The sequence below is a fragment of the Engystomops pustulosus genome, chromosome 5, assembly GCF_040894005.1.
Source record: "Engystomops pustulosus chromosome 5, aEngPut4.maternal, whole genome shotgun sequence".
Lineage (NCBI taxonomy): Eukaryota > Metazoa > Chordata > Amphibia > Anura > Leptodactylidae > Engystomops > Engystomops pustulosus.
The window spans coordinates 150,171,189-150,186,134 of NC_092415.1; the positions used below are offsets into that span (position 1 = coordinate 150,171,189).

At 37.6% G+C, this 14,946-nt stretch overlaps 1 protein-coding gene across 1 annotated transcript in view; it reads left to right on the forward strand.

Annotated features, from left to right (window-relative positions):
- Positions 1-14,946, forward strand: part of CNTNAP2 (contactin associated protein 2) — a 1,040,519-nt gene that overhangs the window by 883,688 nt on the left and 141,885 nt on the right. The gene's annotated exons all lie outside the window — the stretch shown is intronic.

The following is a 14,946-nucleotide window of genomic DNA, read 5'->3' on the forward strand; positions in this document are numbered from 1 at the left end:
GTGGGGACATAAAAGGAATACTTCACAGATGGGATGCTGCTGCTAATGCCATCAGCTCCGCTATTTATTTCCATATTAACCAGGTTTATTATTGTGCAAACAGCAATCCGTCCTCTGGAAGTTGGTAATATTAGTGCAGGGTTTCATTTTGCTGCTCATCTATAGGAGTAATTAATAGCTCTGTTTCTTTGTGATCTTAGGATTTATAGATGGATGAGATAACGTAGGCATTCTTTTTACTTTGGATATTTTATTGTTAAGAAGGTAGAAGTAACTGCTCCCAGAGCAAAAAGAACTCTGAAGAAATAATTAATACTTAGCGATGAATACATCTACTTAGGATTCTTCACAGAAGACAAAAATATTCTTAGGTTTGCTTAAGAATAATTAATTTAGATTTAATTTTGCGCAAAAGTGGTTTCATAAAATAGTAAATTATTGTAATAAAATTAAAATAGAAATTAATAGAAAAACTTATATGGGCAAAGCTTTTACGGGGGAAAAATGGACCATAGTATGAGAACACCTACAAATTGCGGGGGATTTATCATCTCTGGTTTCTTGTACTTCTGTTTGAGGCTTTTATGTCGCAGTTGAGACTTTTTTTGTTACAAGGAGCTTGGTTGGTCCTTCCTATGCAGTTAGAACAGCTTCTGTCCTTCCTGTAATATTTTCACAAGATTTTAGAGAGCATCTGTGGAAATTTACACTCATTCTTTCAGAAAAGCATTTGTAAGGTCAGACACTGATTGGAGAAGAGGATCTTCTGCTTAGCCTCTGTTCACTCCAAAGGTGTTGGATGAGGTTATGGTCAGGCCTCTTTGCAGGCTAGTCAAGTATCTCCACACCATGCTCACGCAACGATTGCTTTATGGACCTTGCTTTGTGCCCTGGGAGAAAAAAATCTTCTATTCTGCTATTCTTCAAATGAAATCCAATTTTTAAATATACTGCACATTTATTTTAGCTCTATATTCCCTTATTTGAGGACTTAAATATAGAACTACTTTAACTATTCCATTCCACAATCTACAATACTTTACTATATACACAAGCACATTGCATGGACCTATGTGATTTTTATTATTCAAGTATTGATTTTATTTTAATGTGTTAATGTGTTGTATAACATTTTTTTTTAAATACACTTTTCATAAAGTCTCTGAAAAGATCAAAATGGTGCCAGTGGCATAATAATTCCTGCATAGTTTTTACCTGTGCATGTCTATATAATGGTATATTGTACTAGTTATTTAAGAAACATGAAATAGTATACTATATAGGAGCACAGTGTGAAAATATTAATAATTCTGTACTGAACTGATTTTCTTATTTTTTACTTATGTTCATTAGTCTAGCCGAATAAATAATTGCAGTATATATTTAATATACTGAGCAGCAATATGGTAGCAACTGAATTAAGCAGGAGAGTTTAGCCTTAAGGATGAAAGCTGTCTAGGTTTCTATGCCTTTGAACAGACCGACCGCGTACATAAAAGTATTGTGCCCAAAGCTTTCTAGGTCTGTCATGTTTATTTTTCTTTTAGCTTCTAGATCAAGGTTAATTCTGGAAGGAAATTGGGGAACTCTGTACACACAGGAGTAAAATTGTCTATAAAAAAATCAGGTTATTGCAACCTTTTTAAATGCTTACATATGCACTTGTTATTAAGGATTCTGTTAACAGAGTAGTGCAGAAGGACAGATTAGCGCCTGAATATCTATGTCCTGAGGAGATCCACAAACCCCTAGCTAGTAGAGCACTTCTTAGGCCCCTTCCACACTAGCGAGTGTGATGCGATGAACTCGCATCACACTCGCAACGCAAGCTGCCGGGAACGCACGGCCCAAACGCTGCACCGCGGGAGTGAACTCAGCATGTCAGTTCACTCCCGCGGTGCAGCGTTCGGGCCGTGCGTTCCCGGCAGCTTGCGTTGCGAGTGTGATGCGAGTTCATCGCATCACACTCGCTAGTGTGGAAGGGGCCTTAAGGAATTAAAGGGGATTTCTAGGATTATTTCTTTTTTTTATACAATATAAATTTCCCCAGGGAAAGAATGGGGTATAAAAATAACAAAGAACATATGAAAAGAAAAAGAGCAACCGCACACAAGTATAGTTTGGTGCAAGCTTTAAAAGCAGAGTCAAGCCTCACTAATACCACAATGAAGCACTTTTATTACACCAGATGCTCACACAACATTTACCTTCTCAATGAAGGCACTTATTGAGAAGGTGAAACATTGTGTGTTCATTGGTTAAAATAAAGACACAATTTCTTCTTCATTGTGGTATTTCTGTTGCTTTTGATAGGAGAAATAAAGTAACCTTCTTGAGAACCTTCTCAAGAAGGTTACTTTAATTGGCATATCAAAGAAATGGGAATTTCTTCAACAAGCTAACACGGTACAAAACTTTTTTTTTTTCTTATTGTAGTATTTGTAACAAAGAATATATACTTGTCTCAGCTGGTCTCTGTAACACTGCAGATGATCATAAGCTGCTACAACATATTGACAATGTGCATAGCTGCTACAGCCTGCAACTGCTGCTATAGCAGGTGTGTGACTGTCTTCACCATGGCACCACTGAGCCTCTGTATAGAAACAAAGACTGCAGTGGGGTAAGTATGTGTTTTTTGTATTTTTTAGACTACTGGGTCATTAATGTGAAAAAAAACATATTCCTGGACAACCCCTTTAAGTATGTTCTCTCTTCTCCCCTCCTGAATATGACTATAGCCTCTGGAGTGTGAAAATACTTTACACATTAGGGACACAGCCTAAAATAGCCATTTGTCAAAGCACTTTATTTTTTAGCTTTTTCTTGTTTGACTTCCAACAGACATAACATTTTCATTTCTTCAAATGACATGGGTATATGAGGGATTGATTTATGCAGTAAAAGCTGTATTTTCTAACAGGTATTTTTAGAATAATCCATACAGAATAAAAACATGATACAATTATTCCGAATGTTAGGACAATTAAGGAGCCTCCAAACATGTACATGATTTTTTGCTTATACTTTACTACCTTATTAAAATGAACACCCTTTTGAGGAAAACCCATTTGATTTTGTGTCACCATATTCTAAAGGCTATCACTTTTCTTATTAGTCAATGAAAAGAACATTATTAGGGTTTCTTTACTGCAGCATAAGATAACAGCTAGATTGATTTGGGGAACATCCAACTTTTCAATTCACTTTTATTACACTTTTTTGGAAGGTAGGAAAATTACATTTTTGAAGTAGTTTTTTTATTCCCTTTGCAGTACAGGCATAATAAAAAAAATATCTGTTTATCCAAGGTCCATACAGACGCCACAATACCCATACACAGACTGTCTCTTTAAAGAGGTATTCTGTCCCAATATACAATACTCCAGTATACCAAGTGTGCCCATTACTTGAACATATGGTAAAAAGTGTTTCGCACTGAATGATAGCAAGTGGAGAACTTGTAAACATAATAACATATATACTGTATATAATGTACAATGGAAGAGATTTGTCAAGACAGGCATCATCTGCTTTACTTTTGATTTAGCCTGCACAGGAGGAGGAGATAGGAGCTGTAATGGACTTTATCCATATGATTAGGGATGAGCAGACCCGGACGGCAAATTACCGAAATTCATTTGAAGTCCGGATCTGAGTGTTGGGGGTTACTAGCTTCCACTCATCTTTACTCAGGAGCAATTTATGCCACTTCTGAGAAATTCCCCTCCCTTTTAGCCTCCCCCTAATACATTAAAGGAAACCTATCATTTGATTTGATGCATTATGAAGGAAACATACCTTGAGAATGTTGAAGCTACACAGATGCAGGATCATATCTTGGTTAATCCCTGCACGGAGTGATTTTGCTGATAAAACAATTATAAAATTATGATAATGAAGATCTCTGCCTTTTATGGCTGGTTCAGCGCTTCTCCTAGCACATTAGTTATTTACTGCAGGAGAGGATGATGTAATCCCTGGGTTGTGACTGAAGGCAGAATAATCAATTGCTGTATCATCCTCCAGCTGCTGTGTATGAGTGATCCAGCTCAGGTTGATTAGTCATGTCTTGACTAACCTCCATGTCTAATGAAAATCATGTAGGCAGCCAGCCTCACCCAGCTTTCCCAAGGTCCAGAATGTTAAAATAGTTTTTTCAGCAAAACCACTCAACTCAGGGATTAACCAAGATATAATCCTGCATCAGTGTAACTATAGCAGTCTCAATGTACACTATGTTTGCTTAATAATGCATCAAATCAAATGGTCGGGATTCCTTTACCTTAAAAAAAAACGGAGGTGTGAGGATACAAATCTGTGAACCTAGCGTAACATTATATCCCTGAAACATCCCCAAATGTTTGTACAGAACAATGTATTTTTGTTCTCTGTAATTTCATTAATAATATAAAAAGAAAGAGAGACCAAAGAAGTTCAGCTAGGCTTCTGAGCAGGTCAAGACAAAGATTAGCACAGGAAATGGAAACAGTATATGGGAAATTGCAGGATATAAATCATCAGATTGTAATATCTCCACCACGCATTAGACTATTGATTTCCTTTTTCATTTTTAAAATGTGATTCATAGCAGATGTTATTAAAATCAATGATGTCTGGCTAATTATAACAGAAGGGAAAGGCAACACACCAGCGACTGATCTGCTTAAATGGAATATATTATCACTGAGACATTTGTTTCAAGCCAAAGCATTTTCTTTTTAAAAATCTTGAAATATAATGGTGTTACGGTTTTCTAAGTGGAAGCATAAAGCAAACTTGCAGACTTTATTTCAGCTTGCAGTTGTTGGCTAAAAGCTATTCAAATCTCCAAATGAAGCTCAGATTTAGGTAAAAACTGGTTGACGAATAGTTAATGCTCATGTTTTTCCTGTAAAATTGTGGATGGCATGGCAGAATCTTAATTATTACGGGATGATCTCCTTAGCTTGAATTCAATTTGTTTCTTTGATGGAATAAATAAACAGAATGAAGATGTAAAGAGAGCCTTATTATATAGGATCTCTGATAAATCCATGAGGGGGCAAAGATTGTTAAAAACATCAAAATCCAGCCATTTACTTACCTTTCTTAACAGGGGTCTGGGATCCAGTTTGGCTTCTCTGTCCTCCAGTGTTTCCAGTTCCATCAGACAAGAAGCTATGATATCATTTACATTGTGAACATAATGTCTAAACTAATGAAAACCGGGGATTAACTTAGACATCAAGTTTACAATTTGCAGTATCTTTATTTCTCCTATCCAAGACAGTGATTATCCGAAGATGAAAATCCGCCTATTGAACCAAAATAGCCCTCTGTAGAAGTAAGGATACATTCACACACAAATATGCCCGCCCAGCAAATGGCAGGAACCTGGAGAGGAGCACAGTCCCGCACGGCCGCACACAGGGGAAAAGATAGAGCATGCTATTGTACCACCGTCGGGCCACCATTGTAGTCTATGGGGACGTATATGAGGCCTCATATACATCCCCCAGGCTGTAGTGTACATGAGGCCTAAATATATGTTGTTTGTCTATTTTTATAAAAGTGTTGTCTTACTTTGTCCAAAGAAAGCTACTTAAATGGACCAAATATTTGGAAATATGAGGTTACATTTGAAAGACACATACAGAATAGATTGTGCCTCTAAAATCGCATACCATGCTCAAAATAACTACTATTTATGTTTAACATTTAGAATATATACTGGTTCTAGGAACATTATTTGACAGCATGTTATCCCACAATAAAAAATGCTTAGTCTTCCATGCAACCAACCAACAAGGCATGAGTTTTATTTTAATTTAGGGCATCGTGTAACACGGCTGTTTCACAGCACCATCTGAGATGTACGCAGCTCCCAAAGATGAATGGGGCAGTAAGGTCCTCTGAGATTGTATGTGCTCATTAAGTATACAATTACCATGTTATCCTGGGGTGATGTGTAAAACGTAGATAAGAACAGAATGAAATTATTTGCACTCATCTCACAGACCAATATTTTATGCACGATAGATTATTGAACACATATCAGATGTTCAAAGTGATGCATTTTACCATTCAAAAAGGTAGGCCACTTACATCAAACTTTAACAGGGTAGGCATAAGATGCTAATATGATCACCCATATTACACTCTTTGTGTTAAAGTTTACCAGAAGCAGGAGGCAGAGGGCAGCAGGACTCTAGTTTTCTGCTTGTATCATGTGAGATATGTTCTGTGATATATTGTAAATAAAACACGTCCAGCAAACAGCTCAACCACAAACGGACTTGGACAAGCTGGCAGACAGGGTAAGTAGTGGCGAAGTTGAGAAGGTGCTATTCAATAAATTTGCCCTTTCCTCATCCCCCTCCGGCATAACCCCTAGTTATTCCTCGGACAGTCCATTTTATTTTTTACTATTAATATATTTGTAAAATAATTTGGGATTATTTTTACTTTCCATGGCAACTTTTCTTTCAGTTTCTATTTTTGCTGCCTTTATCAGTTTTTTACAGAATTTATTTTTCTCCTTATAATCCTGTAACGCCTCATAGCTACTTTCATGTTTTAGTAACTTAAATGCCTTATCCTTCTCTTTTAATGCCCGCCTTACAGTACTAGTTAACCATATTGGTTTTTTCCTGTTTATATTGTGGTTATTCCGATATGGTATATGTCTTTTCGGGAACTTTTTAGAATATTTTTAAAGACATCCCATTTATTTTTGGCACTTTTACCTGATGCCTTTATAGGGTATTTCAAGTTTTTGCCCCCGCAGTCTGTATTTGGGTAGTTAAAGTCCCCCATGATAAGGACTTAGCCATGCTTTGAGGCCACATCTATTTAACTTATGATAAGTGTGAACCCGCCATTGGGAACCTATCAGACCCTGAGAGACCTTGAAAGTGGACTACTTTGTCTGGCAGCTGCTGGATGGTGCAATGGACAGGTAGGATGAAGGCAGAGACAGACCAGCATAGACACAAGGTCACACAGAGAGAAAACAACAAATACAGAAAAACAAGTCAGACAGAACCGGGTCAAAACCAAAATGTTGGCAAAGGCACAGAATCAAATCACTAGTTAAAGGTTTAGTAAACATAGCAGAGATCAAATACACAGAATAACAAGAAAAACACAAAGTAAGAGGGAACAGGTATGAGGAGACTAGTAGAACCAGAAAGGTGTAATGCGACTGGGCAGATATACTGTATAAAGTAATTCCTGAATACGACCTCTAGCACCTGACTGGATCCTTCACTCTAGTAACTCTTGCTGGACAGGGCGGGGCTGCAGAGAGCTGGGTGTGGCTCAATCTATCACAGCAGCAACGTAAGCCACAGTTCACACACACAAAACACAAAGTAAATGCACTTAGGTCGCACTTTGCGAATAGAGGAAGACTTTGGTACAAATGTTACACATGTAAATAATGACATTCTGTCTTTATTAACATTTGCTTTATTTAAATTGTACCATGTGCTACTTTTTTAGAATTAGGGCTATAGATTTGTAGATATGGATTTGTGTAATCATGAAACTTTTGTCCTCAGTTTGGGTGAGGAGCTAAGACCTACCTTGGGGTCAAGTGTTGAATTTGTTTTCTTCATTCACCCATACCCTCATGCATTTTCACTCAGTCTAACAATAATAATGGAGGCCAGGAATAATTGGAGACTTTGTAGGAGTGCTTTATTTCTTGAATTTTCCTTGTTCATACTTCTGTTTAAGTCTTTGAAAAGATAATTTTTACATTTTCTTTTTAATACTAAAAGCCATGTGCCTTCAGTCACAGGTCAAGGAAAGTGATTTTCATCAGAGATTCAAAAGGCCGAATTACATGGGCGTTAATGATCCTGCAAATACTTCAATTTTGTCACATATGGCAGAGTTCAGCTCTCAAATGTGGCTTGTTTGTTCAAGGAAGGAATGTTTTATTTCACGCCATATGCCAGTAACCTTGAGTAGATAATGGCACGCAAATACAGATATGCATTTTCAGTTCTGCTAAAATGACGGTTCTATGAAAAATACATACACAGTCCTACTGCACCTAACAGAATAATGGCTGCATGGGGAATAAGCTGGAGTGTAGACACTTTCCAAATATGTTACCTTATCCTACAGTCAGAAAATTTCTGGCATTACCAAATTTATTTAGTTCCTATTATGATTTAAATAAAACTTTTCAAAAACCCTTTGTGTCTCCGTAATTGGAAACCTGCAATTTTTCTCTTGTTTTTTTATATATGTGGCTCTGGTTAGCATGGCTGGCTTAAAGGGTTTGTCCACTTTCAGCAAATTGATATTGTTTGTGTATTGAAAATTGTATCAATTGATCACCATTTTTTAGAACTGTTTACTGTCATTTAACCTCTTAACGACGTGGAATATACAGTTACGACACACATCGGCTGCGGGCAATCAGTGCTGAGCCCCCTCCATATCCAGTGTTTAATGCATATTGAAGCATACACCAACTGGTAATACCCACGATTAGTGCATGCATGGGCACCGGCATCTTGACTTTGATTGTCGCTCCACGTGATGTCACCGGGGAGTGACAATCTGCTTCCATGACAGCGTTAGGTCTTTGTAAGACCCGAGGCTGTATGATTTCTGGGCATTTGTTACAAAATGACACCTCAAACAGCTCCATACATTGAAGTTTAACAAAGTTATTAGAGCCAGAAGATGGCAAAAAATGAAGATTTTTTTTGTACAGGAGGTTTTAATTTTTGTGAATGTATAAAAACACATTAAAACCTATATAAATTTGGTATCTCCATGATCGCACCTACCCAAAGGTACAGTGAAAGGGACAGGCAAACCGTAAAATCCAAGTCCACAAGAAAATACCGCAAATGAGTTTTTTCCCCGCTTCCCAGTACACAGCATGGGATATTAAATACTGTCACTATAAAGTGCAATATGTAACACAGAAAACAAACCCTCATAAACTCTTTACATGGTAAAATAAAAAGTTATAGATTTTTTAAGGTGGGAAGTGAAAAAATAAAACTCAAACAAAACAAAAAAGGGTCTGTTCGTTAAGGGGTTAACAAGAAGCATTATTGTTTACTTCCTGTGTATAGAAAACAGTCCATGAGTATGTGATGTCACACAGGTGCACTGTTAACAATAATCAGAGTATTGTGAAATAATGAGCCATGCGCCAACGTTACATCACATGACCATGAAGCAGTTTTTATGTACAGGAAGTAAACATAGGCACTTCCTATAGAATGACAGAAAACAGAGATTTATAAAAAGTGAGGGATTGATAAAGAAAGTATATCGAAAAATTGTATACATTTTAATTACACAAACAATATCATTTATTTGATTAAATTGGAAAACCCTTTAACCTCTTAGGGAACCTCCCCTTTTGTCTGATAACTAAATGAGTTAATTCACTTTCCGTAACCAGAGCTACAAATGTATGGTTGATCAGACAACTGTTTGATTCACCTTTTGATTCTTTTATTCCATTTTTTTAAGTAGGTTGGCAGAAAATTCTGGCTATAGGTATTTTGTATTTTGGAATTGTTTGATTTAGTGTGTTACAAGGGAAACAGGGGTTTAGTCTTGTATGTGAGTTGCTGTAGTAGAAGCAGAAGAAGAGGAAGCGTTTACTCGGATTACTATAATGATAGGTCTGGTGGCTTTAACAAATCAATAACAGCTGAGTAATATGCCATCATTTTGATACATGCCACAAATCAGGGGGCAGAGGGAACACGGGCATCTAAATCTACCATCAAAATCCATCATGATAAACCAGGTACACTTACTCATCAACCCAGGCACTGTGACTGTGGTAATCTTCTTAAATTTGTTATCCATGGCCTCCTTCCTTCTATAACCAACCTAATGAATATGCTTATTAGCCCAAAGGGCTCAGAGGGTGTTACCAGAGCCTCCCAAGGCAGTAGCTTCACAGGCTATTACAGTGTGCAAGGAGCACATCCCCCTCACACTGTGTGCTGAAACCTTCTCTGCTGTCATGTGATTATAGCAGGCAGAGGGAGGAGGTGCTGACCAAGAGCAACTGGGAGAGTGATACAGTGTAACAGCCTGTGAAGATGCAACATAGTGGGGTTCTAGGAATGCCCCCCAGAGCCCTTTTGGCTAATTAGCAGAATTCTTATTTCTGTATAACAAATAAGATTACCACAGTCAAAGTACCTGGATCTATGTGTAAGTGTCCCTGGTTTTTCATGATGGATTTTGATGGTAGATTTTCTTTAACCCTACAGATGCTGTTATCTCACCATGTTATTCCCCATGGCATCTGAGGAATTTAACCTGCAGGATACACATTACTTCCGATCCTGGAAGTTGATGGTGGGTGTTAGCTGTATAATTTCCCAGTCATTCCCATCACACATATAGTACACTTATAGATCAATGCTGGGACAGTATAAAATGTATATCACATGATTCCCCTAGGGGGTTCAAGTGAACGAATGCTTTTCCAGTCCCTTTCAAAAAATACAATATTGGTGTGATCTACATTATGTATGCATTATTTTCTGGGGATCTTATTTGTATTTTAGATGGAACTCATCTAATGAGTGTGTCCTAATAACGTTATTATTATTTATTTATCTGCAACAGGATTTGAGTAATATGTCACATACACTGATGCAGCAAACCTTAACTTGATGATTAATATTTCAGCCTGACATTAAATATGTATGAAATTTATGTTTGTGTTATCAGTATTTTACTGCATAAGGTGTCCAGTTATAGCTTGCTTCATTTGTACTCTCAACTGTGCCGTAATGATAAATGCTTTTCTGAGATTCCATAATATAAGCTAATATTGGTTTCCTTGCTCACAGTTATTTATCAGGTGCACCACACACAACAATAACATTAATCTAATACACATAGCACAATGTGTAGCCTTGTATTAATATTAATGGGATGCACAGCATAATCTGAGCATATGTTCTCATATTCTGTGTATGCCTAAAAAAGGGAGACCCGGATTACATACAAGATAGGGTCCATAGGTTTGCACTTAAGTTGAATTTGTATGTAAGTTGAAACTGTATATTTTATAATTGTAGATCCAGACTAAATTTTTTTTCCCCACTGACAATTGGAGTTTCAAAATTTTTTGCTGTAATGGGACCAAGGATTATCAATAAAGCTTCATTACAGACACCTTAGAGCTGTTCATTGTAGTCTGGGAAGCAGTTTACCAAGGTGCCACCTGTTACTTCCATTCTATGCTTGTATACAGAGGCCGGTGCTGACGATGGGACTACAGCAAAGTGTCTATTACTCTGCCCCCTGGTTGGGACAGAAAAGCCGGCCCCTCCATGCAAACCGAGATTGTAGAGATGGGTGGACTGCTGCTGAACAGGTGCACCGAGAGAGGCGAGTATAAGGGGTTTATTGTTTTCATAGACAATCTAACATTTTGTTATTTTTTGTTATTATTTTTATATTTGCGGAAAACCCCTTGAATCAGATATTAGGGACTTCTCGGTATATATGATTATACGTTGTAGTAAAGTAGAAGAGCACAAACACAAGAACACAATACATTCCCTTTCTTTGTATAATTGTGTTACGACTCCTTGCTTCTGTGCATTTATTGAGCTAATATCCCATTGTATGGCTGCTTGCATCTGTGGCTCTGTTTGATAAAAATAAAAATGCTGATGCCCTAGCTACTTGATTTTCCACACTCCTTGAGAAATAAAGCACAAATGATAGTGGAAATTCCTTCTACAACTACAGTCATTCTTAAAAATTCTATTCAATCTCACTCCATTCATTGTACAATTAGGGGCTTACATTAATCTCCATAAGCCATGGCTAAGCTGCCAATGTTACAAAGTTCTACTTCTCTGTGTGCTATAACAATAAATTACAGCACTTATGTTTTTCCACACTTATCTGTCAACTTTCACATTTCCAGAGTAATCTGCATGGCTCATTTGCTTTAATTTAAAGAACATTTTTCCCGTAGTTTTAATTGTTTGCCTTTGTTCAAACAACATACATTTGTCAATGGAAGGCAAGTACGCATGAAGGACAGTAGTGGAGGTGATTGTACTCGCTATCAAACAAAAAGAAATACAGACAGTACAATAAATGTTGCTTTTCTTGGGATTAGTCTCAATGCCAAAATTTGGTATGAATTGAGTTTTATTTGTTTAGGACATTGCAGGAAATTAGCAATTACCCTCAAGCCTTCATGTACAAAAAGAGGACAAACTACTTTGCTTAGACTACTTTGCTTTAGTTATTGTTTTAGAGATTTCCCCCACATAACGAATAAAATGTCTGACAGATCATTTATTCTAGTTTCATGGTTGAAGAAGGACAATCTATTTTTCATACATAATACAGTGTTGATCCAGAGGAAGTCAAAATAGACCATGCAAGGCGGATGCTTATTAGCCCAAGTAAGGCAAAATTCCCTTCTGACCCCAAAATGGCAATCAGAATAACTCCCTTGATCAACATCAACTATATCCTTTGACATTTGTTTCCTTCATATAGGCATCAAAGCCCCCTCCTTAAACATGAACAAATTATCAGCCATTACAACCTGCGTAGTCTCACTGCTGTTAATAATAAAGAATCTCGGACTAAGGTAATGGTAGATCTGCCTCTAGTATCAGGCCCCTGGTCTTGGCTGCAGGCCTAGGTATAAAAAAATCTATGGAAAGATCTCTGTACTGCCCATTCAGATATTAGAATTATGCATTGCCTGGGAGGACTACAAGAACTTACAGTTATATGGTACAGAGCGATAATAACTCAATATACACTAGAAGACATCTAAACTAACTCATGTTTATTTTAAGTGTGTTATCAGGACATTTAAATAAACAAAGGGACATACAAATACAATTCTAACATTTCCCTGGACAGATCCAAGCCTCAAGGTGTTATTAGGGTGGTCCCCAATGGGGACCAGTCAGTATATTGGAGAGGAGCCAAATTCAATGGAAGTTGAGCTTGGGAGAAAAAAAAGGCACCAAGTTGTTTCCAGGTACTGACAGTGATGATAGTTTCATCAACCATTGATAACAATCTTATCTTCTGCAGTTTTCAGCATTATATGACAGATCAAAGTTCTTTCAAGCCTTCCACATAGATCGTGAATCATATTTTCCACAAACATTCATAAAACACCCTTAAGCTGCATTCACACTGCCGCATGGGGGACGTATATACGGCCGGCGTATATACGGCCGACATACGTCCCCCATAGACGTCAATGGTCGCACGGCTCCCTATGAGAGCAGTACGCTGCAGCACACGTGCAGCACTGTACCGCTCCTTACCCCGTGAAACGGCTCTGTGCATCCAGCCTTATTGTGCTATATCATTACAAGTGACTTAAAATAATTTTTATATAAGAACAAAAGATAGAATCTTACATGTCCATTAGAATATATATGTATTAAATGGATGCCCTCACTAATGAAAAGCTGATAAATGGTATTGTTGGAATATTAGATCAGTTGTCCAACTGATCAAACTTGTGATATGTGATCTTCTTGCAAGTCATGACCATTTCGTTGGATTCAACTATAAAAACTGTAGAAAAACTGTTAACATGTATGAATGTAACATTTTTCAGTAATTTTCACAAATAGTCAAAATGATCAAAAAGCTAATCAGCAATGTGTTATAAGAAAACTTCACTAATTTGCACTTGAGAATAATTGAAGTAATAGGAAATCACTTGTAAATGAAACCTTCCATTCAATTTAAACAGTTAATCTGTTAGCAAACTTATTCTCACCGTCGTCTTTGGCCCAGATTTCACAGTGTCTTGTTTGCAATGGATTATTTTCAGACCTTAGCTTATGAGCACCCAAACTAGAAACAGACACAGTACATACAGTACATGTCCCCGTAAAACTGTCTTATATGAAATCTCTCTCAATTATCAATTTGTTTTGTGTATTTTTAAAGGACCAATAGTTTGTGAGTGGAGGGCAATGGTTACACCACTGAAAACCCTTTCCTCCTGAAGGAAAACCACAACAAGATGTTAGATAGCACTGTTCTGTGCCCATTCATAAGAAAAAGTAAAAGTCAAAGGCCCCTTCCACACTTGCATTGCAGATTACGTCAGAGTCTGATCAGGGTGCGATCAGGGTTTGGTCAGTGAAAAACTGACATTTTTCATCAGAGTTCAGTCAGTTTTCAGTCAGAGTTTGTTCAGCGTCTCAGTCTTTCATGCGCATTTTCAATGCATTTTTCACGCGTGTGACTTGCAAAAGTAGAGCATGCCAAGATTTAAAAGTGCGTTTAAAAAATGCGCATGTACGCGTGAAAAAATTGCAAATCTGAAAAAGCCCATGGATTACAATGGGTCAGAGGGCAATGCAAGCTCTGCGCGTCAAAAGCATGCACAGAACATGCGCGTGCAAAAACGCAAGTGTGGAAGGGGCCAAAGACCAAACACTGATCGCACCCTGATCAGACTCTCACGTGATCTGCAACGCAAGTGTGGAAGGGGCCAAACTGTGTTCTGTGCAAATTTATTTATTTATTTATTCATTTATTTAAGCAGAAATCGGGAAGCTACAAAACTAATATCTATTACAATAAGTGTGAGTAGCCATCACTTCAAATGAGTGTATTAGCTTGCTTAACCTGTACAGTGTAAAGGGATAGTACTATATACTGTGGTACTATACCTGTTTCCTGTTAATAAATCCAGGAAACAGGTGTAGTACAAAATGCAGACGTACAGGAGCTCTTTTGTCAGACTGTGCACCGTTTTCAGGGGTTAAAACGGCTTTCACAGGTATATAATAAGTGTGCTGGGATTGTGGCGCATGTGACCCTCTTCGTGACGCAGCTGCGCTGGCTTCCAAGTCACACAAATTAGGGGGCGGGCCGTCAGACAGTCCAACTGATTCAGACTGAGTGCGTGATTTATCTTTCAAGTTGTGTTGCGAGCCATAA